General features: G+C 43.6%; 1 protein-coding gene across 2 annotated transcripts in view; it reads right to left on the reverse strand.

Annotated features, from left to right (window-relative positions):
- The window catches only part of OPN5 (opsin 5), a 53,899-nt gene extending 36,153 nt beyond the window's left edge, over positions 1-17,746 (reverse strand). The window contains exon 1 of one of the 2 annotated variants that reach the window (XM_069974006.1): positions 17,539-17,746. The gene's annotated coding sequence lies outside the window, so the exon portion shown is untranslated. Of the gene's footprint in view, positions 1-15,105; positions 15,176-17,538 lie in introns of those variants that run through there. The other variant, XM_069974007.1, reaches the window with a different exon arrangement.
- Between the last annotated feature and the right edge of the window lie 6,116 nt (positions 17,747-23,862).

The raw sequence follows: 23,862 nt of genomic DNA on the forward strand, positions 1-23,862 counted from the left end.
TCACACTTGGTAAGAGACCAGCCGTTCCGTGACCCAACCTGCAAAAAACAAGCCCCAAAAAGCTTGCAAACCAAGTTTTTGTTACCAATAAAACATAAGCAAAAGTATACAGTGGGGAAACTAAGTGTTGATACGCTGCAAGTTTTACCCCCTACAAAGAAGTGTGGAGTATGTATTGTAGGTACACATCACCTGTGAGAGACAGTATCTATAAAAAGAAGTCCAGAAAATCACATATGATTTATAAATGCTAACAAAACGAAAAGGAAAGGCCTGTCATATATATTCACTGGCACACCGAACAAATAAAGACGAAAATATGTATCTTTGTTTCACATAAATCAAAGTAACAAACATCACACTGGGACATAAAGAGTTAAGAACATCTAAAAAATACATCAAGTTGGCCCAACTACATATAGGTAAAAGCCCCCAGGACACTCCGACATGGCAAGGACCATCCATATCTAACCAATGACAAGTAGTAAGATGAAAGCAGATGGCACAGCTCCAGTCCCACTCACGGTAGGTGTTCCGACACACCATAAATACTACAAGCCCCGGTGGTGCTCAATCTTACACAACAGTGTCAAAACAATGCAGATACAAAGAGAAAAGATGGCACTCACCCGCTGGGTGTTTAATCATCCGGCTTTATCGAACATGTGAGGATCGGGGGAGGAAGGAGTCGGGTGACCACAGTTTCGTGGCTGAACGCTGCTTTGTCTAAGGCCTAGTTTACACATATCGGGAGATCCGGCAGCGTTTCCCTTCAGTGCAGGAGAGAAGCACCAGATGGAAACGCATCTCTGAACTGATCCCATTGTTTTCAATGGAACAGTTGGGATGATCCGTTCTACAACTGATGCCGCCGGACCGTCGGACAGACATGCAGCATTCTGACGTACGGCCCATTAGGCTATCCGGCACCGCATCCACTCAAGTCTATGGAGCGCTGAAGGCATGCCGTGTGCAGACGCATGCATTATGCATCCTCTGGCTTTTGCCTCCGGAGCTCCATAGAGAAGTCCCTGTCCCTGCCCCCCCCCCCCCTGTGACCCTGGCTCTGCAACAGTGTGCCCCCTTGCAGGGGGGCAGCCCCCCAACTCCTCTGTACTGGTGCAGCACTATAGGACAGGGGTAGGGAACCTTGCCTCTCCAACTGTTGCAAAACTACAACTCTCATCATGTCTGGGATATCCAGGCATGATGGGTAGTTTTGCAACAGTTGGATAGCCAAGGTTTCCTACCCCTGCTATAGGGGATATCCCCAAGTCCTGCTGCCCAATGTAGAGGGCTCTGGTGTGCTGCTGCCCCCCTACATCAATGGAAAAAAACTGATGACAACTGATTAATAAACGTATGGCGACTGGTGAGTGCCATCTTTTCTCTTTGTATATGCATATCTAACCAATGAATCTGAAGTGATAACTGTGCCCCACTATTGTAAACAATGAAGATGAGGTAGAAAAACTACAAAGAGATGTGCAAAACAAGCAAGGGCAGGTACAACCAGAAAATGACCAAAATATCACCAAATAATCAGAAGGTCCATGTTTATCTGTATAAAAAAACACCTATCCACACACTCCAACCTCTCTACTATGGCCAAGACCAAAGAGCTGTTTAAGGACACCGGGGACAAAATTGTAGACCTGCACAAGGCTGGGATGGGCTACATGACAATAGGCAAGCAACTTGGTGAGAAGGCAGAAATTGTTGGCGCAGTTATTAGAAAATGAAAGAAACACAAAAAACTGTCATATCTTGCCTCGAGGGGGAGGGGTAAGGATGATCCTGACAAAGGTCAGAAATCAGCCCAGAACTACATGGGAGGGGCCTGGCCAATGACCTAAAAAGAGCTGGGACCACAGTCGCAAAGAATACTGTTAGTAACACACTACACCGTCATGGATTAAAATCCTGCAGGGCACACAAGGTCCTCCTGCTCACACCAGCACATGTTCAGACCGTCCCGGTAGGAGTTCAGCAATGACTATTTGGATGATTCAGAGGAGACATGGAAGAAGGTCATGTGGTCAGATGAGACCAAAATAGAAGGGAGGGCTTCTAGTCAGCTGGGAGTTGGGGAAAGAAAGAAGTTGTTTTGTGAGAGTCTGTAAGAAAAAATTATGTAGTGCTAAACCAAAAAGTGGGATACCTGTCACCTGGGGTCAACCTTGCCTACGCCTGGGATGGTAATCCATCTGTCTAGGACCGCAAAAAGTTTAAAGGGTTGTCCAGGATTTTTCAATAAACTAGCATTGCACTGACCTCTGTGGGGGTTGTATATTCTACATACACTTCAATTTTCTATTTAGAGCCCTTATTGTGTTGTCAGGCTCAGTCACATGACCACTCTGCCTGTGTTTTCTTTACTTCCTGTGATGTCACGTTCCCTTTCTTTTTCCTGTTCCTGCCAATAAGGGCACAGTGAGTCATCAGGTGGGTGGGTTTATGCTTCCACATTTTATTAGCCCCACCCCTGTAGGAGGAGCTAACATCTGAGCCCAGTAGAAACTGCAACAGTAAGGGCAGCATGACATGAAGGAGACTACAAGCTGATAGCTATGTTGTGGGGAGCACAGAGGTTAGCCATGTTGTGGGGAGCACAGAGGTTTGCCATGTTGTGGGGGGCACAGAGGTTAGCCATGTTATGGGGGCACAGAGGTTAGCCATGTTGTGGGGGGTACAGAGGTTAGCCATGTTGTGGGGGGCACAAAGGTTATCCATGTTGTGGGGGGGAACAAAGGTTAGCCATGTTGTGGAGGGCACAGAGGTTAGCCATGTTGTGGGGGGGGCACAAAGGTTAGCCATGTTGTGGGTGGCACAGAGGTTAGCCATGTTGTGGGGGGCACAAAGGTTAGTCATGTTGTGGATGGCACAAAGGTTGGTCATGTTGTGGGGGGCACAGAGGTTAGCCATGTTGTGGGGGGCACAGAGGTTAGCCATGTTGTGGGGGGCACAGGGGTAAGCCATGTTGTGGGGGGCACAGAGGTTAGCCATGTTGTGGGGGGCACAGAGGTTAGCCATGTTGTGGGGGGCACAGAGGTTAGCCATGTTGTGGGGGCATAGAGGTTAGCCATGTTGTGGGGGGCACAGAGGTTAGCCATGTTGTGGGGGGCACAGAGGTTAGTTATGTTGCGGGGGGCATAGGGGTTATCCATATTGCTTTGTAGTGTTGGGGTCCTGGCATAATAGCTACATGTATGTCCCCCAATGTTTGCATGGATTTTATCACACTCTCCAAAACAATGACCAATATGAGTGACCAACAGTGACCAATATGAGTGACTACAATCTCTGTACAGCTCTGCAGAATAGGTTGGAGCTATATAAATAAAGGAACTATGGGGGTTATTTATCAAAACTAGCACAGAGGAACAGGAAACAGTTGCCCATAGCAACCAATCAGATTCTAGGTTTCATTTTAGAGGCCTTTTTAAAAAAACGAAAGAAGCGATCTGATTGGTTGCTATTACCAACACTCGGCGTTCTGTTTGTAGTCCACGGGATTCCAGTGATGTTACTGTCTTCATCAACACATTATATCATTTGTTATAAATACTTCTTTTCCCCACCTTATAAATCTAGCAGCGCTATGATAGAACTGACCTGCAGAACAACAAACACGTCACCGCACAGAAAAGATGTAAAAACGTCATAAAACTCTATTTCGTCCCCTATTTCTCACATTATTACAGTCAAAGAGTTTGCACAATTTTGTTAATTTGAACAGAAAATGTTAGGCGGCTCCATTAACAATTTACTGCACAGGCTGCAGAGAAGAAAACAGCGGTGTGAAAGGATTCCTGGCGGTTCAGCGCTGGTCTCAGAGCAACAAATGCATTAAAACTCTCCGACCACATATGAGGGAACTAAAGTAACCGGCAATTCTGCTGCCAAGTAGAATAGTCATACACAGTAATACACCTGGTCACTATATGGGGGATGGCATGAAATGATGCGGAACAGAAGATTACATGGGAAGGTAATCACGCAGAGACATAATAGTCACCGGTGTGATGTGGTGCAGGAAATAGGCCAAGAACTGAATAGAAAGGTATATAACGTATAAGGGTATATGAGGTGTAAGGGTTACATAAGGTATAAGGGTTATATATATATATATATATATATATATATATATATATATATATATATAAATAATAGACTTAGTCTATATATACTGTATATGTATATATATAGGCTTTTATATACAACTATTTTTTTTTAAAAAAGTAGACTTGTGGTTCTAGTTAACACTATGGGCAAAACTAATAATTTGTGTGTCTAAAACCACTGCTGAGGGTGGGGAAGAACATCAGAACAACAGCCAGGAACTGCGACACACGGCTATTTGATGCGATCAGAGCTGAAACTGAACAAAAAGCAGCTTTCTTTTGAACTACAATAAATATTAAAAATCTGATGGCAGCAATCGATTTCTGAGACGATTCTAGTATTCTGTGATATGCTACGTGACCTGCCCTTGTTTCAATATGGTGGCTTTCAAGATGGTGGCCATGTTGTGGGCGTAGCCTAAAAGATAGGCCTTCTCACCCATTACCTGCTGGAGTATTCAAATATGTTATTTCCCTTTTTGTTTTTGTAATTTCCCTTTTTGTCCTGAGACTTTTGTGTATTGTGTATTTAGCTATGCTATATCATAGAGCATATAAATGAGCGTACCAATTAGAGATGAGCCAACTTCTCAAAGGTTTGTCACTTTACCTAACTGTGATATAAGGTTCGGGTTGTCCAGACAGAACCTTAAACAAACCGCAGTGAAACAGCTAAACAGTTGCAGGTGCTTTAGCTGTTTTATTGCGGTTCGAAAAATTTGCTCATGTATACTTACCTGTCCTGGCTCCCCTGGTGTCTGGTCTCCCCCGCAGCTGCAGTGCAGACAGGTGAGAAAACTTTTTTTTTTTTTTTTTTTTTTTTTTTTAGATTTGTGGCCGCCATCTTTTCAAACTAGATCAGATCTTTGCCAAAAAATGTTTGCAAAGTTTGGAAATAATCTTGGTTCGGGAACTTTGGTTCACTCATGTATAATACCAAGATTTATCATCGTAAAAGAACAAACAACACTCTTTTGGCCTCTATCAAGTAAACAGTCCAAACACATAAATCACTGCTGTCCAGGCATGATGGGAACTGTAGTTTTGCAACAGTTGGAGGGGCGCAGGTTCCCCGCCATCTCTATTATACATGATAGTCAGTGCACATATCCTTTCCCACTGGTAAGAGGGGTCATAACCTGAATATAACATCCTCCATCTCCTCCAGGGATCATATAGAGGGAGATGGCGCCAACAGATGTCATCTTCCCCCAATGCTATTTGCAGTTTTTCTTCTCAATTATAGAAACAAAGAAGCAGGAGATCAAACACTTCACGTATCACCTAGATCTCCTTCTACTCATCGGATACTGTTTTTTTGTTTGTAATTTGTTTTATTTTATTTTTTTGCACATGATTATATAAGAAATCACCAAAAATTATTTTAAAAATATGTGTAACATAAAAACTTGAATGACAATAGGTCATTTTCTATGAATACATTCCACTTAAGGGGGTACTCCGGAGGGGGAAAAAAGTTTTAAAACAATGTCAGAGAGTTACAGATTTGTAAATGACTTATATTCATAAATCTTCAGTCTCCTAGTACTTATCAACTGCTGTATATCCTCTAGAAGAGATGTATTCTTTCCAGTCTGACACAGTGCTCTCTGCTGCCAACTCTGTTCATGTCAGGAACTGTCCAGAGCAGTAGCAAATCCCCATAGAAAGCCTCTCCTGCTCTGGACAGTTCCTGACATGGACAGAGGTGGCAGCAGAGAGCACTGTGTCAGACGGGAAAGAATCCACCACTTCCTGCAGGACATACAGCAGCTGAGAAGTACTGAAAGACTGGAGATTTTCAAATAGAAGTAAATTACAAATATGTATAACTGTCTTACATTAATAGATTAAAAAAAATGTTTCTCAGGAATACTCCTTTAAACCTAAAGTTAATTCAGTATTTTGTACAAGTTAACCAACAATGCTTACACACACTATGTACCTACGTAAATTCTCCAACCTCCGCTAAACTAACAGTACCAGCGTGTAAGATGCGCTGTGGTTGAGTGGAAAGAGTGCAACAGAAGAGGGGAAAGAAGAGAGGCGATAGGACAGAAGAAAGGAAGGATCCTACTGTTTAACAGAATCTGGTACACACACATACAAATAACCCTTGAGATACTTCAGTCGTGCAGCTTCCATACTTCAGTTACACAATACAGCGACATCTAGTGGTCATCTCTAATAACACTGTAGCTGCAATAAGACCACACAAAAGTACCGACTTAGGATGAGCTGCTCCTTTGAGCACCAGGTGAGGGCGGCTTCATTTTATTTTTCTTGGACCCTGTGTGACCTGTACAGGACCCTGAAGACGCTCCTATCTTCTACTTAGAAAGTAATTTACAGCTTTCAGTCACTATTTCTGATTGTTGTATGTAAGGATTCACTTTATACATATTAGTTATATGCTTATTTTCCTTTAAATCTAATTTTTTTCTCATTTTGGGATGAAATTTTGGGGGCTTCAGAACCAGTTACCAGTTTTCCATAGAATTTTGGTCTCAACATACAATATTTTAGACATACAATGGTCATCCTGGAACCAATTAATATCGTATGTTAAGGGATCACTATATAAAGGTTTCCATCATGTCTCCCCCTTCCCTTTTTCCTCCTGTAAGATATAAAAAGGTTTCAATTATGCCCCCCCCCTTCCCTTCTACCCTTCAAACTATAATTGTGACTTTTTTTATTGTCACAACAGTATTTCACAGTGTTAGGCCATGTTCACACGGGGTATTGTACCAGCCATTCCGTGACCCTACTATGTGTACACGCTCCGGCTAGGATCCCATAGAAGAACATGCCTTTTACGCTGTGTGAACATAGCCTTAGAGATTGTATCTTTAAAGCAGCACTACCAGCAGGTTCTGCCCAGAGAAGCTGCTGATATGCCGCAGAAGCCGTTTACCTTAGGAGTTGATCGCTGTTATGAATGCTCTTCTGCAGTCTTCATTAAATCACTAATTGCTCTATGCAAATTTGGGGCTTAAGAGCATTTGGGGCGTCGCCTCCATCCCAGAGCACCCCTGCTTCCTGCCCAGTCCGCCCCCATCTGTACAGCCCCCCCGCCCCCTTCCCTCCTGCCCAGCTCGCCCAGCTAGCCTCCTCCCGTATCACCCTGCCTGCGTTCTGCCCACTATGCATATTCATAAATGCCTCTTCACTCCGCATGCGCGATTCGGCCGGCCATCCTGACATTGCTACAAGAATCCTGCTGCAACCAAGTTGTCATCATCCCCAGGGTTACTGACAAAAGTAAGTATGATGACAACTTGGCTGCAGCAGGATTCTTCTCACTATGTCAGGACGGCCGGACGAATAGCGCATGCGCAGTGAAGAGGCCACTATGCATATATGAATATGCATAGTGGTTGGAACTGGACGGGGTGGGCCGGGCAATACGGGAGGAGGCTAGCTCTGCGAGCTGGGCAGGAGGGGAGGGGATGGGGGGGCGGACTGTGCAGGATGCAGTGGTGCTCCGGGATGGATGCGACGACCCAAATGCTCTTAACCCCTAAATTTGCATAGAGGCAATTAGCGATTTAATGAAGAATGCAGATGTGCAGAAGAGCGTTCACAACAGCGATCAACTCCTAAGGTAAAGGGCTTCTGCGGCATATCAGCAGCTTCTCTGGGCAGAACCTGCTGATAGTGCCGCTTTTTATGCTTTTACTTACTTTGTGCTATCTTTGACTACATAGAGCACACCGACATTTCTAGAAATAAAAGAGTTACCAAAGTGTATGACAAAATCACTCCTTTGTATGATATATTTCCAAACCAAATAACTCATATATCAGGCACTAATGTTACTTTACTAGGTCACACTCCATACACACAGCAGAAAATAACACACAGCAGTGCCCTTCTCTCATACAGTTCACAATTAAGTACAGCTAAAATCCTTTCAGCTCCTCCAGTCTATTCAGACCCTTAAAACAGCTTCGCCCGACACCTACACAGCTATATATCTATGTCATTTACAATACGCAGAATATGTGCTAAGCAAGATGCATCAGATATCTGGCTCTAATTGTGCCTTAAAGGGGTACTCTGGAGAAAATAAATCAGCTGATGTCAGAAAGTGATGGTGTGTTTACACAGAGAGATTTATCTGACAGATTTTTGAAGCCAAAGCCAAGAACAGACTTTAAACAAGGAACAGGTCATAGAGAAAAGAATGAGATTTCTCCTCTTTTCAAATCCATTCCTGGCTTTGGCTTCAAAAATCTGTCTGTGTAAAGGCACACTGACACAGATTTCAGTACTTCCATTACTTATCAGCTGTGGTATGTCCTGCAGGAAGTGGTGTATTCTCTCCAGTCTGACACAGTGCTCTCTGCTGCCACCTCTGTCCATGTCAGGAACTGTCCAGAGCAGTAACAAACACCATAGAAAACCTCTCCTGCTCTGGACAGTTCCTGACATGGACAGAGGCGGCAGCAGAGAGCAGAAGAAAAAATATGTCTAGCAAGGTGAACACTGTGTCATCCATCCGGCTCCTGTCCGGTCTAGTTTTATGCTGTCTACACTATTAATAGATTTATTTCTGTTATCTCACCTTCTGATGCACAGTACCATAAAATTGATTATTATAAGAATTACTATAATAAGCAGCACACAGTAAAGTGATTGGAAGCGACTACTTATTCTCCATCCAGCTGAGCTCCCGAGGTTACAAGGAGCCGGTCTGGCTGGAGATGGATAGAGAAGTAAAGCGGCATTGTCACAAGACTCTGTGGTGTGGTACTATTAGCGGCATGCCAAAGACCTGGCAGTGCTGTACAGTCATAGAGAATAACGTCCCAGGAGGTACAACGATACTGATCACAGATATATAGGAAAACATGCTACATAGCCTTATACTGTGCCGGCAGATTATATAGAGGCCGCCTTGATTATCATTGTAGTAGGGATATGGCAGACTCTATTCCAACAATGAGAAATTCTGGCAAATACTATGGGGGACGTTTATTAAAACCCGCGCCCATTCACACCGCATGGCAGATGCAGAACTGTATATCTGCTCCAGATCAGTTGTAGATTTCTGCCACTATTTACACCTGATTCCAGACATAAACCATGATAACACACAAACAAATTTGTTGGATGATCGGAATGACTATAACAATCATTTTTGAACATATTTTCGAACTTGCGAAAGTTCGCGACCTCATCATTTGCACAATGCTCCTAATAATCTGTATGCATGTGCATAGAGCGAAACGTATGCTTGTACTGTACATTCGTTATTTGATCGTTTAATAGGTCGGGCGATTCTGCACGGGCGATACCAAATAGGTTTGTTTATTTATTTATTTACTTATTTCATTTATAAAATGGAAAAAGGGGGGGGGTGTCAAAGTTGACTGCATCTGAATGGCTGATTAGACGGGAGCGGCAGAACGGGGTCACAGCATGACCCCTCTCTGAACACCACCCACTCGCCACAGGACAATGTCAATTATTTGAGTGGAGAGCCGCAGAGAGCAGAGAAGCCCTATACTTAACATTGAGACAAAGAGGCAGGCGGCATTCCACAGTGAGGATTCCGCTTGTAATTTCCACCTGTTTTCCTCAGTGTGAACAGGCCCTAATGCTGGAGGGGGTTAAAGTGGTATTCCCATCTCCCTGATATAGTTATAGGGGTACTCCGGCGTGGGGGCTATTTTGGGATCTGGCCAGGGAGGAGGTGGCTGAGAGAAAAGACGTCCACTCACCTCCCCGGATCCAGCGGCGGGTCCTATATCGCGGCGCTCTGGTCCCCGGTGCCCGGCTGCTTCCTGGTGTCTGACGCGGGCTCGAGATGTGACGTCTCAAGTCTGCTCAGCCAGTCAGTGACAGAGGCGGGATCTGAGCGGACTTGAAACGGATCCCGCCTCTGTCACTGACTGGCTGAGCAGACTTGAGACGTCACGTCTCCTTCTCCTGATATGCTGCTCTGTCCCTCCCATTGTTGACAGCTCATTGTCTGGGTTACCGACCACCACTCGGTAGCCTAGACAACAGCTGGCTTGTGTATGTATAGCTATAATGTAGATATATATAGTGAATATACTGTATAATATATATATATATATATATATATATACTCACATATATGTATAATATAGCTATATACACAGCCAGACCACTGTTTTAGAGCATTGCTGTAGTCGGTAACCTAGACAACAGGCTGTAAACAAAGAACAGAGCAGCAGATCAGAAGGAGGAGATAAGTTTGGTAAATGATTGTATTTGCATTAATATTTTACTCGACGAGTCCTACAAGTATAACTACAGTATATAGTGGAGACTGGAGATTGGGCAGTGCATTGTGTCCATGTCACAGTTGAGTAAGAGTAATAGAAATATAGGAATGACTGTGGATCCTTGGGCAGGACGCACACATATCATATCTATGAACCAAAGACATACTCTCCCATCATTTATAGGTGAGCTGCAGCTATTACGTGTCATCAGTCCGCTGTCATTAATCCTAAGGAAAACATGTCCAGGACCGATCGCCTGATTCACTGATTGATTAGTATATTGATTAGTCCCTAAGAGTGATTGACCCCAAGAGAGGCATGTAATGTGACAAGGTGTCATGTGACCACAGAAGAAAGTGGCTTCACGTAAGAGCCCTCCGCAAATTTATTGAGAACCTAAAAAAGTAGCCCATTGCCTGAGGCTGATACATTTCCATTTTTGTCTATGTGTATACGCTCCTGTCGGGAATACATTCATTCTAATGCAACGTATGCTTTGCATAAATCACGGCCGTTGTTGCAAATTGCAACAACGGCCGTGATTTATGTAAAGCATACGTTGCGTAAACATGACGTTATACAGAAAGATTTATCTTCTCTGTTAAGAAATGTATAGATGATTTTATGTTAGCAGACAACCTTTTCTATTACCATCTGATAATCCAGACTACTGATAATCCAGTATCCATTAAAGGGTTTATCCAGCCAAAATCTTTTTCCTTCAGATCAACTGGTGTCAGAAAGTTATACAGATTTGTAATTTACTTCTATTTAAAAATCTTAAGTCATCCCATACATATCAGCTACTGTATGTCCTGCAGGAAATGGGGTATTCTTTTCAGTCAGACACAGTGCTCTCTGCTGCCACCTCTATCCATGTCAGGAACTGTCCAGAGCAGCAGCAAATCCCCATAGAAAACCTCTCCTGCTCTGGACAGTTCCTGACATGGACATAGATGGCAGCAGAGAGCACTGTGTCAGACTGGAAAGAATACACCACTTCCTGCAGGACATACAGCAGCTGATAAGTATGGGAAGACTTGAGATTTTTAAATAGAAGTAAATTACAAATTTATATAACTTTCTGAAACCAGTTAAGGTATATTCCCAACAGATGTTCTGTACACAACCACCCCCTGCCTGACCATTCAGGACACTCCAGGTTATATTCATTGCAGTCAATGTAGGACGTTTTAAAGGGAATCTGCCAGCTGTAATTTGTTATAAACTACTGACATTGTTAGATAGCCGTTATGTCAGGGAGATACATGGTACCTTTCATATACCTGTCTGTGCTTCCAGAATGTAGAAAAATGCCTGAAGAGTCAAAGAGGCAGAGCTCCTGTCTAGCTGCCAGATAGATTGTCTCCGCTCTCCTCCTCCCTGTTTGATTGACACCTGATAGCAGAGTCGGGTATGGGAGGGGGAGCAAGGAGGTGTTACAGCTTGCTGCCCTTGAGAATAATATAGAATAAAAGCATTTTTCTACATTCTGGAAGCACAGACAGATATATAAAAGGTTCCATGTGTCTCCCTATCTAACAGTTTGGAATGTGACTGGCAGATTCCCTGTATACAGTCTATGTCAAAAATATATTAGGACATGGCATAACTAAGGGCCCTACTTGGCCGATTACTGGCCGTTCTCGCCAATAACTGTTTGGTGTATTGGCTCATGTTAAAAGGCAACTATCAGCCAATATGCACAATGTCAGCTGATCACTGTCTCTGCCGCCCGTCACTGTGTGTAATAGGAGGCTGCCGCTGACTTCAGGATTATCCAGACAGCGTCTGCAGCAGCTCCACGGCCTGCTGACTGTATATGAGGGAGGATCGTGCCAGCTAATTCTCTATATATACGCTTAGAGCTCCCAATAACAGTCCCGACAGGAGCTCTCAGCATAACAGGAGCTATACATAATAATATACTGATCTCAGACTACGCAGCCTCCCCTGACTCTCCGACCTCCAATGTCTTCCTGCCTCCCCTGACTCTCCAACCTCCAATGTCTTCCTGCCTCCCCTGACTCTCCGACCTCCAATGTCTTCCTGCCTCCCCTGACTCTCCGACCTCCAATGTCTTCCTGCCTCCCCTGACTCTACGACCTCCAATGTCTTCCTGCCTCCCCTGACTCTACGACCTCCAATGTCTTCCTGCCTCCCCTGACTCTACGACCTCCAATGTCTTCCTGCCTCCCCTGACTCTCCGACCTCCAATGTCTTCCTGCCTCCCCTGACTCTACGACCTCCAATGTCTTCCTGCCTCCCCTGACTGTCCTACCTCCAATGTCTTCCTGCCTCCCCTGACTCTCCGACCTCCAATGTCTTCCTGCCTCCCCTGACTCTCCGAGCTCCAATGTCTTCCTGCCTCAACTGACTCTCCGACCTCCAATGTCTTCCTGCCTCAACTGACTCTCCGACCTCCAATGTCTTCCTGCCTCCCCTAACTCTCCGACCTCCAATGTCTTCCTGCCTCCCCTGACTCTCCGACCTCCAATGTCTTCCTGCCTCAACTGACTCTCCGAACTCCAATGTCTTCCTGCCTCCCCTAACACTCCAACCTCCAATGTCTTCCTGCCTCCCCTGACTGTCCTACCTCCAATGTCTTCCTGCCTCCCATGACTCTCCGACCTCCAATGTCTTCCTGCCTCCCCTGACTGTCCGACCTCCAATGTCTTCCTGCCTCCCCTGACTGTCCTACCTCCAATGTCTTCCTGCCTCCCCTGACTGTCCGACCTCCAATGTCTTCCTGCCTCCCCTGACTGTCCTACCTCCAATGTCTTCCTGCCTCCCCTGACTGTCCTACCTCCAATGTCTTCCTGCCTCCCCTGACTGTCCTACCTCCAATGTCTTCCTGCCTCCCCTGACTGTCCGACCTCCAATGTCTTCCTGCCTCCCCTGACTGTCCTACCTCCAATGTCTTCCTGCCTCCCCTGACTGTCCTACCTCCAATGTCTTCCTGCCTCCCCTGACTGTCCTACCTCCAATGTCTTCCTGCCTCCCCTACCTTTTCTAACACTTCTATAAACCCTGATTCTCTCTTACTCTTCTGTCCCCCCCGACTCACCTGTCCATGTCCACTCACCTCACCTGTCTGCCTCCCCAGACACTTTTGTTCCCCCTGGATTTTCTGTTTATTACTTTACACATCTCTTCTTCCTTCCTCATGACTTTCCTTTTGCCCTTCCCCTTTGATCTTCTCTCCCCTGACACACCTGTCTCTGTTGACCCCTCTGACTTACCTTAAGCCCCTATTCCACGGGTCGATTAAAGGAGTAATATCGTTCGTATTCGGCCGATATCGGCCGCTACGAACGATATTCGTCCCGTGGAATAGAGTGCAACGATCAGCCGACATCGTTCATGTCGGCTGAACGTTGCAGTCGCTTGTTTTTCAACATGTTGAAAAACAAGCGACTGATATAGCAGCGATCTGCTGCCGTCGCTCCGTTGAATAGGAGCATCGGCAGCAGACGCTGCTGTATCCTATGGGCTGCCCGGACGATCAGCGATCCCCCGGGCTAATAGCGCTCGTTTGCTTCTCCAAACGACTCGTGGAATAGGGGCATTACTCTGATGACTCTCCTGACTTATCTGTCTCTGCTCACTCTCCTGACTAATGCCCCTATTCCACGAGTCGTTTGGAGGAGCAATTAGCGCTCGTTTGCCCCTTGTTCCCTGCTCGCTGCTGCCGCTATTCAACGCGGCTGCAGCGGGCGGGTGAGTGCGGGAGGGGCGGTGGGGAGCTGCGGGGGGGGGGGGGGGGCTGCCCGGGTGATCGCTGATCGTCCGGGCAGCCCATAGGATATAGCAGCGTCTGCTGCCGATGCTCCTATTCAACGGAGCGATGGCAGCAGATCGCTGCTATATCAATCGCTTGTTTCGGCCGAATACGAACGATATTGCTCCTTTAAACGACCCGTGGAATAGGGGCTTTACCTGTTTCTGATGATCCCCCCCCCCCCCCGACACACCTGTCTCTGCTGACTACCCTGACACACCTGTCTCTGCTGACTCTCCTGACTTACCTATCTCTGCTGACTCTCCTGATTACCTGTCTCTGCAGACTGCAGACTCTTCTGACTTACCTGACTCTGATGACTCTCCTGACTTATCTGTCTCTTCTGACGCTCCTGACTTATCTGTCTCTGCTGATTCTAATGACTTTCATAACTCTCTAGTCTTCCCTCCATGTATTGCCCCACCTGACTCACTTGCCCCCCGTAACTCTCCTCCTTCCCCTGTATTCCATGACTTCTCTTTCTCTTGTTTCCCCAGCCTCTTATGTCTCTACTGAGTTTCCTTCCTCCCCTGACTTACCTGTCTCTGCTGACCCCTCCGACTTACCTGTCTCTGCTGACTTCCCTGACTTACCTGTCTCTGCTGACTTCCCTGACTTACCTGTCTCTGCTGACCCCCCTGACTTACCTGTCTCTGCTGACCCCCCTGACTTACCTGTCTCTGCTGAATCTCTACTCCTTACTCTTCTGCCTCTCTCATCCTCCCAGGGTATATAACATATCACAATCACTTGTGTTAGTTGCAGGTTATCGGCAGATTATGTCAGGATTTAGGCAAGGAATCCACATCTAATTCCTGGCAGAAACCTGAATGTGTGAACATGAGCTCAAGCGTTTCCCTCTATCTGCTCTTAACAATTTATTCAGGTACAATGGAACAGGTGCATCATCGGGGGAAATCACTGCTAGACTGCTAGTTACCTTATGTTACATAAGAGGCTCAACCATGTCTCAGCTTTACACCTAACCTTCATAGCCAGACACTGGAAGATTCTAGATCATCCGACTGCAGAAGACACAACAAAGTTATATAAATCAGCCATACATGGTGCCCCAGCTTTAGGATTCCATGTTATGTGTCCTTAAAATTAAAAAGCGACGTCAACTTAAAGGGGGATTTAAAGGGATACACAGATCTCTACAAACATAGTTGTACTTGTAGGACTTGTCAATTTTAATATTTTTGCAAAAACATTAAAGGGGTATTCCGGCAAAAATATTTTTCTTTCAAATTAACTGGTTTCAAAGTTATATAGATTTGTAATTTACTTCTATTTAAAAATCTCCAGTCTTTCAGTACTTATCAGCTGCTGTATGTCCTGCAGGAAGTGGTGTTTTCTTTCCAGCCTGCTACAGTGCTTTATGCTGCCACCTCTGTCCATGTCAGGAACTGTCCAGAGCAGTAGCAAATCGCTATACAAAACCTCCCCTGCTCTGGACAGTTCCGGACATGGACAGAGGTGGCAGCAGAGAGCACTGTGTCAGACTGGAAAGAAAACACACCTTCCTGCAGGACATACAGCAGCTGATAGGTACTAGAAGACTGGAGATTTTTAAATAGAAGCAAATTACAAATCTATATAACTTTCTGAAACCAGTTAATTTGAAAAAAAATTTTTTTTTTTTTTGCTGGAGAACACCTTTAATTTAGCAAATTATATATCCACCAGCTATACCACTTTTTTTTTAGAGTAGCAGTGGTCGGTAACCTAGACAACGAACTGTCAACAATGGTTGGGAAAGCCTGCAATATCAGGAGGAGACAAGTTTACCAGCTAAATGCATAAATGTTTGCAAAAACTATTAAACTTGTTGAGACCTACAAGTATAACTATACTATAGTAGAGATAGGAATAGCCCTTTATATAATATTTAATATACCTCATCTATCTATGCATCATCTCTCTCTCTCTCTCTCTCTCTCTCTCTCTCTCTCTATATATATATATATATATATATATATATATATATTATATATATATAGCCACAGTTAAACAGAAAAACAGCTGATTTCTTCTAGAAACAGCACCACACCTGTCTTCAGTTTGTGTGCGGTATTGCAGCTCAGTTCTATAGAAGTGAATAGAGCCAATACTGCACACAACCTGAGGACAGGGGTTGTTTTTCTAACCCTAGATAACTTTTAATATACATTCAATAATGCACACACAAAACACAGAGTGATAACTAATATAGATGCAATCGGACCAATAAAAGTGTATTCTTACTATTACATTGTCTGTTCATATTGGATATTCTTCATGTAGCAAACTATAACCCTACTGTTACAATGAATGATGTACTGCTATGATTCCCAACCTGTGGCAACCTATTTAACTATAACTAACTACTGTATATAAACATTGGTCCACAACACCGACCCCCCCCCCCCCCACACACACACACACACACACACACTATTTCCAGAAGTGACATATTCAGATTTGCTACATCTACAGTATATACAGTATGTAGAACTTCTATGTCTTCTATTAGCACAACTCTTATTGTGTATTTCTTATGTTTTCTTTTTGTTTTTATTGTTTCTAGGTTATCGCCAATTACAGACATCAGGCACCGCTCATTGTGGTGCTAACTATCCCATATCTATCTATCTATCTATCTATCTATCTATCTATCTATCTATCTATCTATCCTTCTATTTTCTATCATCTATCTATCTATCTATCTATCTATCTATCTATCTATCTATCTATCTATCTCCTATCTATCTATCTATCTATCTATCTATCTTCTATCTATCTATCATCTATCTCCTATCTATCTATCTATCTATCTATCTATCTATCTATCTATCTATCTCCTATCTATCTATCTCCTATCTATCTATCTCCTATCTATCTCCTATCTATCTATCTATCTCCTATCTATCTATCTATCTATCTATCTATCTATCTATCTATCTATCTATCTATCTATCTCCTATCTATCTCCTATCTATCTATCTCCTATCTATCTATCTATCTCCTATCTATCTATCTCTCTATCTCCTATCTCTCTATCTCCTATCTATCTATCTATCTATCTATCTTCTATCTATCTATCTATCTATCTATCTCCTATCTATCTATCTATCTATCTATCTCCTATCTATCTATCTCCTTTCATCTATCTATCTATCTATCTATTACCGATCATCCTATCACCTCTCTCTCTCTCTCTCTCTCTCATCTATGTATCATATATATATATATCTGCAGGTATCTACATTACAGGTTACCATTCACGATAAGATACATTGTAACTCAGCAGAAACATGTTAGAAGCTGATCCCAGCCACATTATACAGTGTCCCATGCAGCAGGGCAGAGAGGTGACAGTAGATGGATTTACCTGGACTGGAGAGGTCACATAGTCCCAGGGCAGCAGCCAGGACTGGCAGTCACGTCTGTTTCAGCTCAGGGCTCCTCTTCCCCCCATGCATTGGATGCAGCCCCTATGTCTGGGTTACAGGTTGCTGCTGGTAACTTCTATAGACTCCTGGAGCTCCTTGTGTCTTGCAGACAGTGCAGCCTCCTTATATAAGATCCAGCCCAGCAGTGATGAGAGAGAGAGAGCAGCAGCTGAGGACTCCTCAGGGAGACAGGACAGGGATTGTCTGCTGGCAGGGCAGTGCAGCTGTGTAGTGATATGTGCTGGGCGGTGCTGCTGATACTACAACCCCAGCCTGGAGGAAGAGGAGGAGGAGGAGGGGGGTGATCACTGGGATGTACTGACCAAACCACACACATCACCCTGCACAACACCCTGCACAACACACATCACCCTGCACAACACACAGAACCCTGCACAACATACAGCACCCTGCGCAACACACAGAACCCTGCACAACACACAGAACCCTGCACAACACAACACACAGCACCCTGCACAACACACATCACCCTGCACAACACACAGCACCCTGCACAACACACAGAACCCTGCACAATACCCTGCACAACACACAGAACCCTGCACAACACCCTGCACAACACACATCACCCTGCACAACACACATCACCCTGCACAACACACAGCACCATGCACAACACACATCACCCTGCACAACACACAGCACCCTGCACAACACACAGAACCCTGCACAACACAACACATAGCACCCTGAACAACACACATCACCCTGCACAACACCATGCACAACACACAGCACCCTGCAAAACACAGAGCACCCTGCACAACACCCTGCACAACACACAGGACCCTGCACAACACACAGGACCCTGCACAACACATAACACCCTGCACAACACACAGCACCCTGCAAAACACACAGCACTCTGCACAACACACAGCACCCTGCACAACACCCTGCACAACACACAGGACCCTGCACAACACACAGTACCCTGCAGAACACCATGCACAACACACAGCACCCTGCAAAACACAGAGCACCCTGCACAACACCCTGCACAACACACAGGACCCTGCACAACACACATCACCCTGCACAACACACATCACCCTGCACAACACACAGCACCCTGCACAACACACAGCACAACACACAGCACCCTGCAAAACACACAGCACTCTGCACAACACACAGCACCCTGCACAACACCCTGCACAACACACAGAACCCTGCACAACACAACATGCAGCACCCTGAACAACACACATCACCCTGCACAACACACAGCACCCTGCACAACACACAGGACCCTGCACAACACACAGCACCCTGCACAACACCCTGCACAGCACACATCACCCTACAAAACACACAGCATCCTGCACTACACACAGGACCCTGCACAACACATAGGACCCTGAACAACACACAGCACCCTGCACAACACACAGGACCCTGCACAACACCCTGCACAACACACATCACCCTACAAAACACACAGCATCCTGCACTACACACAGGACCCTGCACAACACATAGGACCCTGAACAACACACAGCACCCTGCACAACACACAGGACCCTGCACAACACACAGCCCCCTGCACAACACACAGGACCCCGCAAAACACACAACACCCAGCACAACACACAGCATCCTGCACAACACACAGCACCCTGCACAACACACAACACCCTGCCCAACACACAGCCCCCTCCACAACACACAGGACCCTGCACAACACACAGCGCCCTGCACCACACACAGGACCCTGCACAGCACACAGCGCCCTGCACAACACACAGCGCCCTGCACAACACACAACACCCTGCACAACACACAGTATCCTGCACAACACACAGCCCCCTGCACAACACACAGCCCCCTGCACAACACACAGCACCCTGCACAACACACAGGACCCTGGACAACACACAGAACCATGCACAACACACAGCACCCTGCACAACACAGAGAACCCTGCACAACACACAGCACCCTGCACAACACACAGGACCCTGCACAACACACAGGACCCTGCACAACACACAGGACCCTGGACAACACACAGAACCATGCACAACACACAGCACCCTGCAGAACATACAGGACCCTGCACAACACACAGGACCCTGCACAACACACAGGACCCTGCACAGCACACAGGACCCTGCACAGCCCCCTGCACAACACACATCACCCTGCACAACACACAGTACCCCGCACAACACACAGGACTCTGCACAGTACACAGCATGTGGGACATAGGAAAGGTGGTTGTCAATGTTTGGTATGGAAAAATAAAACAAACAGAGCAGAATATTAGTAATAATAACAGTAGTATGAATATTATTATTATTATTATTATTGTTGTTGTTGTTGTTGTTGTTGTTGTATAAGTAATAGTGAATTAATGATACTGAAGAAAGAGAATAAAGACCTGTGATGAGTCAGTATCAAATGAGGTGTTGTAATATAGCTGTATAGCCTGGAGACCAATAATTTTATTGTTTTCTTGTTCTTGCTATGTTAGCAAGAAAGTAAAAACACTATTGGAATCAGGGTGCCCAAAGGGCTATAAAGTGGTATATATATATATATATATATATATATATATATATATATATATATATATATATATATATATATATATTGTTATGACTGAGCACAGGTCAGCAAAGGATGCATATAGTGAACTAATAGAATATTATTAATAATACCTGAAGAAGAATTATAGAATAATATTCACATTAATAAATAATAGATTAAGAGTAAGAATAATGTAATAATGTAAATATATTAATCAATAGGCATAGATTAATAATTATATCCTAGTCAGCTAATGAGAATAAGAAGAAAAAAATAAATAAATATATATATATATATATATATATATATATACATATTAACAAAACACAACAATCACTGAGCTCGGGGTGATCAGTGAAAAAAATCCAATGGAGTACTCATCTAAGAGTCTCCACTGATTGTCCCCTACAAAATTTGAATATGCAAAGAAGGCGTCTGTAGAGCCTCAGGTGCAAGACCAAAGCGCTTACATTGTTTCACCTACAGACCCACATGAATGCTTATTTTTTGCGCCATTAATTGTACTTTTCAATGGCAGGCTTCATTTTTGCAAAAAGTACACTGCAAATGGGTGAAGAAATTGAAAAAAAAAAAACGCTTTTTTTAAAAATTTGGGGAGTATTTGTATTTACGCCGTTTGCCCTAGGGTAAAACTGACTTGTTGTGCATGTTCCTCAAGTTGTTACGATTACAACGATATGTAACATGTATAACTTTTATTTTATTTGATGGCTTCTAAAAAATTAAAACCCTTTTTAATAAATTAATGTTCCTTTAAAATCGCTCTATTACCATGCTTATAGCGCTTTTATCCTTTGATCTCTGTGTGTGTTCTTTCTATCGGTACCTTAATTGCATATACGCAACTTTTTGATCGCTTTTTATTACAATTTTTCTGGGTTTGATGCAAACAAAAATGTGTAATCTTGCACTTTGGAATTTTTTTGCACTTGCGCCATTTACCGTGCGAGATCGGGAATGGGATAATTTAATAGTTCAGGCAATGACGCTCGCGGTGATACCAAATATGTTTGTTTATTTATTTATTTTTATTTATAAGATGGGGAAAGGGGGGTGATTCACACTTTTATTAGGGGAAAGGATTATGTATTAATAAAAAAATACATTTATTTACTTTTTTACACTTATACTAGAAGCCATCCTGGGGTTAGGGTTATTCCCCCTGGCGTTAGGGTTATTCCCCCTGGGGTTAGGGTTATTCCCCCTGGGGGACTTCTAGTATAGAAAAATTAGGCTAGTATAAAAAATTGGCTAATAGTAATATTGTCATAATAAAAATATAATAAAAACAACAATGGAATAGAAATAATGATGATCATGATAAAAATAAGACTTATAGTATTCATAATGTCATAATTGTTACAGGGTGTTAATGAGAGTAAAATAATAAATATTTTTAAATACTACAAAAATAATATCAATAATGGCAGTAACCATAGAAAAATGTATATAATAATAAAAGGATAAAAGTAATAAAATAGAATAATAACAATGATTATTATAATACTAAAATAATATTATTATACTACTACTACTAATAATAATAATAATAATAATAATAATAGAATATTAATCATTATTTACATTATTTATCATTTATTCTTTGATATTTTAACTATTACCATTTCCCCCCATCTATTATTAGGCTCTAAAAGGAAACATAATGCAATGATAATATACTTAGTATTATATATACTTATTATTTCCCATGAATGTAATCCCTATGCTGTATGGCACTTACATCAGCAGCATATGAATGTGCCGTGTGATTGCCATGGGATTTCCTTAGGCTAGGTTCACACTGCGTTTTCAGCATCCGTTTAACGGATCCGTTTTTTTTTAACGTCCAGAAAAATAGAGTCAGCAACGTTTTTTGGTCCATTTTGGTCCGCCAAAAAAAACGGATCCGTTTTTTTTATAATGGAAGTCAATGGAAAAACGGATGCACACAAATGAATCCGTTTTTTGCAATCCGTTTTTCATGCGTTTTTTGCAAAAAACGGATGCGTTAAACGGATGCTGAAAACGCAGTGTGAACCTAGCCTTAGCCAGTTACTCTCTGCAGCAGGGACATCAGCTTGTATGAAATATCAAAACTAAGGCCATGTTCCAATAAACTATTTAATGTAACTTTCTGCGTGTTTTCGCCATCATCTGAGTTGCAGTAGTAGCAGAACCACAATAGTAGTAGCAGGTATATTTTTATACTCCTTTTCCTGGACTAGTGTGGAGAGTACCTGTACTTCCCTGACAGCTCCAGATTCCACATCATGCTCATTCAGATGAATGGAGGATTATATAATACATTGTTGTGAGGAGTCTGCCAGTCTTTTTAGGCGCTCATAAAGGGGGTGGGGACCCCCCGTGAGTCATATTCATGCTTCTGCCCCTTACCCTGCACTGGACTGTGTATTTTTCTGTAGTTCTCCAAGAAGAAGATGGGGGGCAGCAGTGTGCTTACAGTTCCCCATTCTACATCACATATTCCCAGCCAGTGGCTCAGGAATCCCTTGTGGCTCTCTAATTTCTTACATGTGTGAGATTAGGAAGATTGTGAAGCAGCAAATCCGAAGACTCATTCCTTGTCCTCTCATTGTGTCATAAGAGACTTGGATGGTCCCGGTCTCCACAGCTGCTGCTTGTCATCTATGGCAGGAGGAAGTCATCTGCACGTATCACATAATCTACAGCCAATAACCCCCACTTGTCCACGACAGAAGGGCTCAAGGGTCATAAGTGATGGATGTTCCTGACTGTCTCCCTATAAATATTATACAGGGAGTGGGCTGCCATCAGACATTACATAGAGCAAACGCCACTATCCACCAGGGCTAGCACTATCCCACCAACTGGCCTTGTCACAAGGGTCAGAGCTATGTGATTGGCGTAAAACAAGGAGGAGCATCTTTACTTTATTAACCTTAGCCGCCATGGCATCATTTATACATTTGGTTGTCTACAAGACACCTTTCCATAGGTTCACGAGGTATACCATGGGTATATAGTGAAATGTCTTAGAGATCACCACCCAAAATGAATATAGACTTATGACTCTCAGATTTATACAGGAAGTAGTGGATTGTATTTTGAACCCAAAGCTCAAAGGTGGCCTATGTCTACCAAAAGTGCCCCTAGTGCCCTATGTCCACCAAAAGTGCCCATAGGTGTTGTACTGTAACATTTGCAACTTTATAATGGTGGCAAACTGCAACTTGAATATTACATAAGAGTACATGGCTTTCCTGGTTTCAAAGCTATTTGACACACTCGTTTCTGCCAAGTATATATGCAGAAGCGTATGAACAGTAAAGTAGGCATGCTTTATGCATCCCTAGCTTACTGTTAATAGTTTCCCTGAACCAGATGCGGCACCAAGCATGGACAACATTGGGCTAAGGACACATAATTATGATTTTTCTTTTTTAAATTGTTTAATTTTTTTCTTACATGAAGAACACCCACACTATTACTATTTATTTAAAGGGACAGTGTCACTTTTTTTTTTATTTATTAACAAAATGTAATTATAAAAGATAAGTGGTTTAGTTATTTTTGTTTTTTTATTTACATCTGTCATCAGTGTTTTAAAACACTGTGATGCTTGCACAGGGGGCTGCCATATTGAACAGCATCTGTGTATGACGTCATTTCACGACACTTACACAGATGCTGTACGGCACACACATAAC

Source organism: Dendropsophus ebraccatus, chromosome 6 (assembly GCF_027789765.1).
Source record: "Dendropsophus ebraccatus isolate aDenEbr1 chromosome 6, aDenEbr1.pat, whole genome shotgun sequence".
In the NCBI taxonomy this organism is placed as follows: domain Eukaryota; kingdom Metazoa; phylum Chordata; class Amphibia; order Anura; family Hylidae; genus Dendropsophus; species Dendropsophus ebraccatus.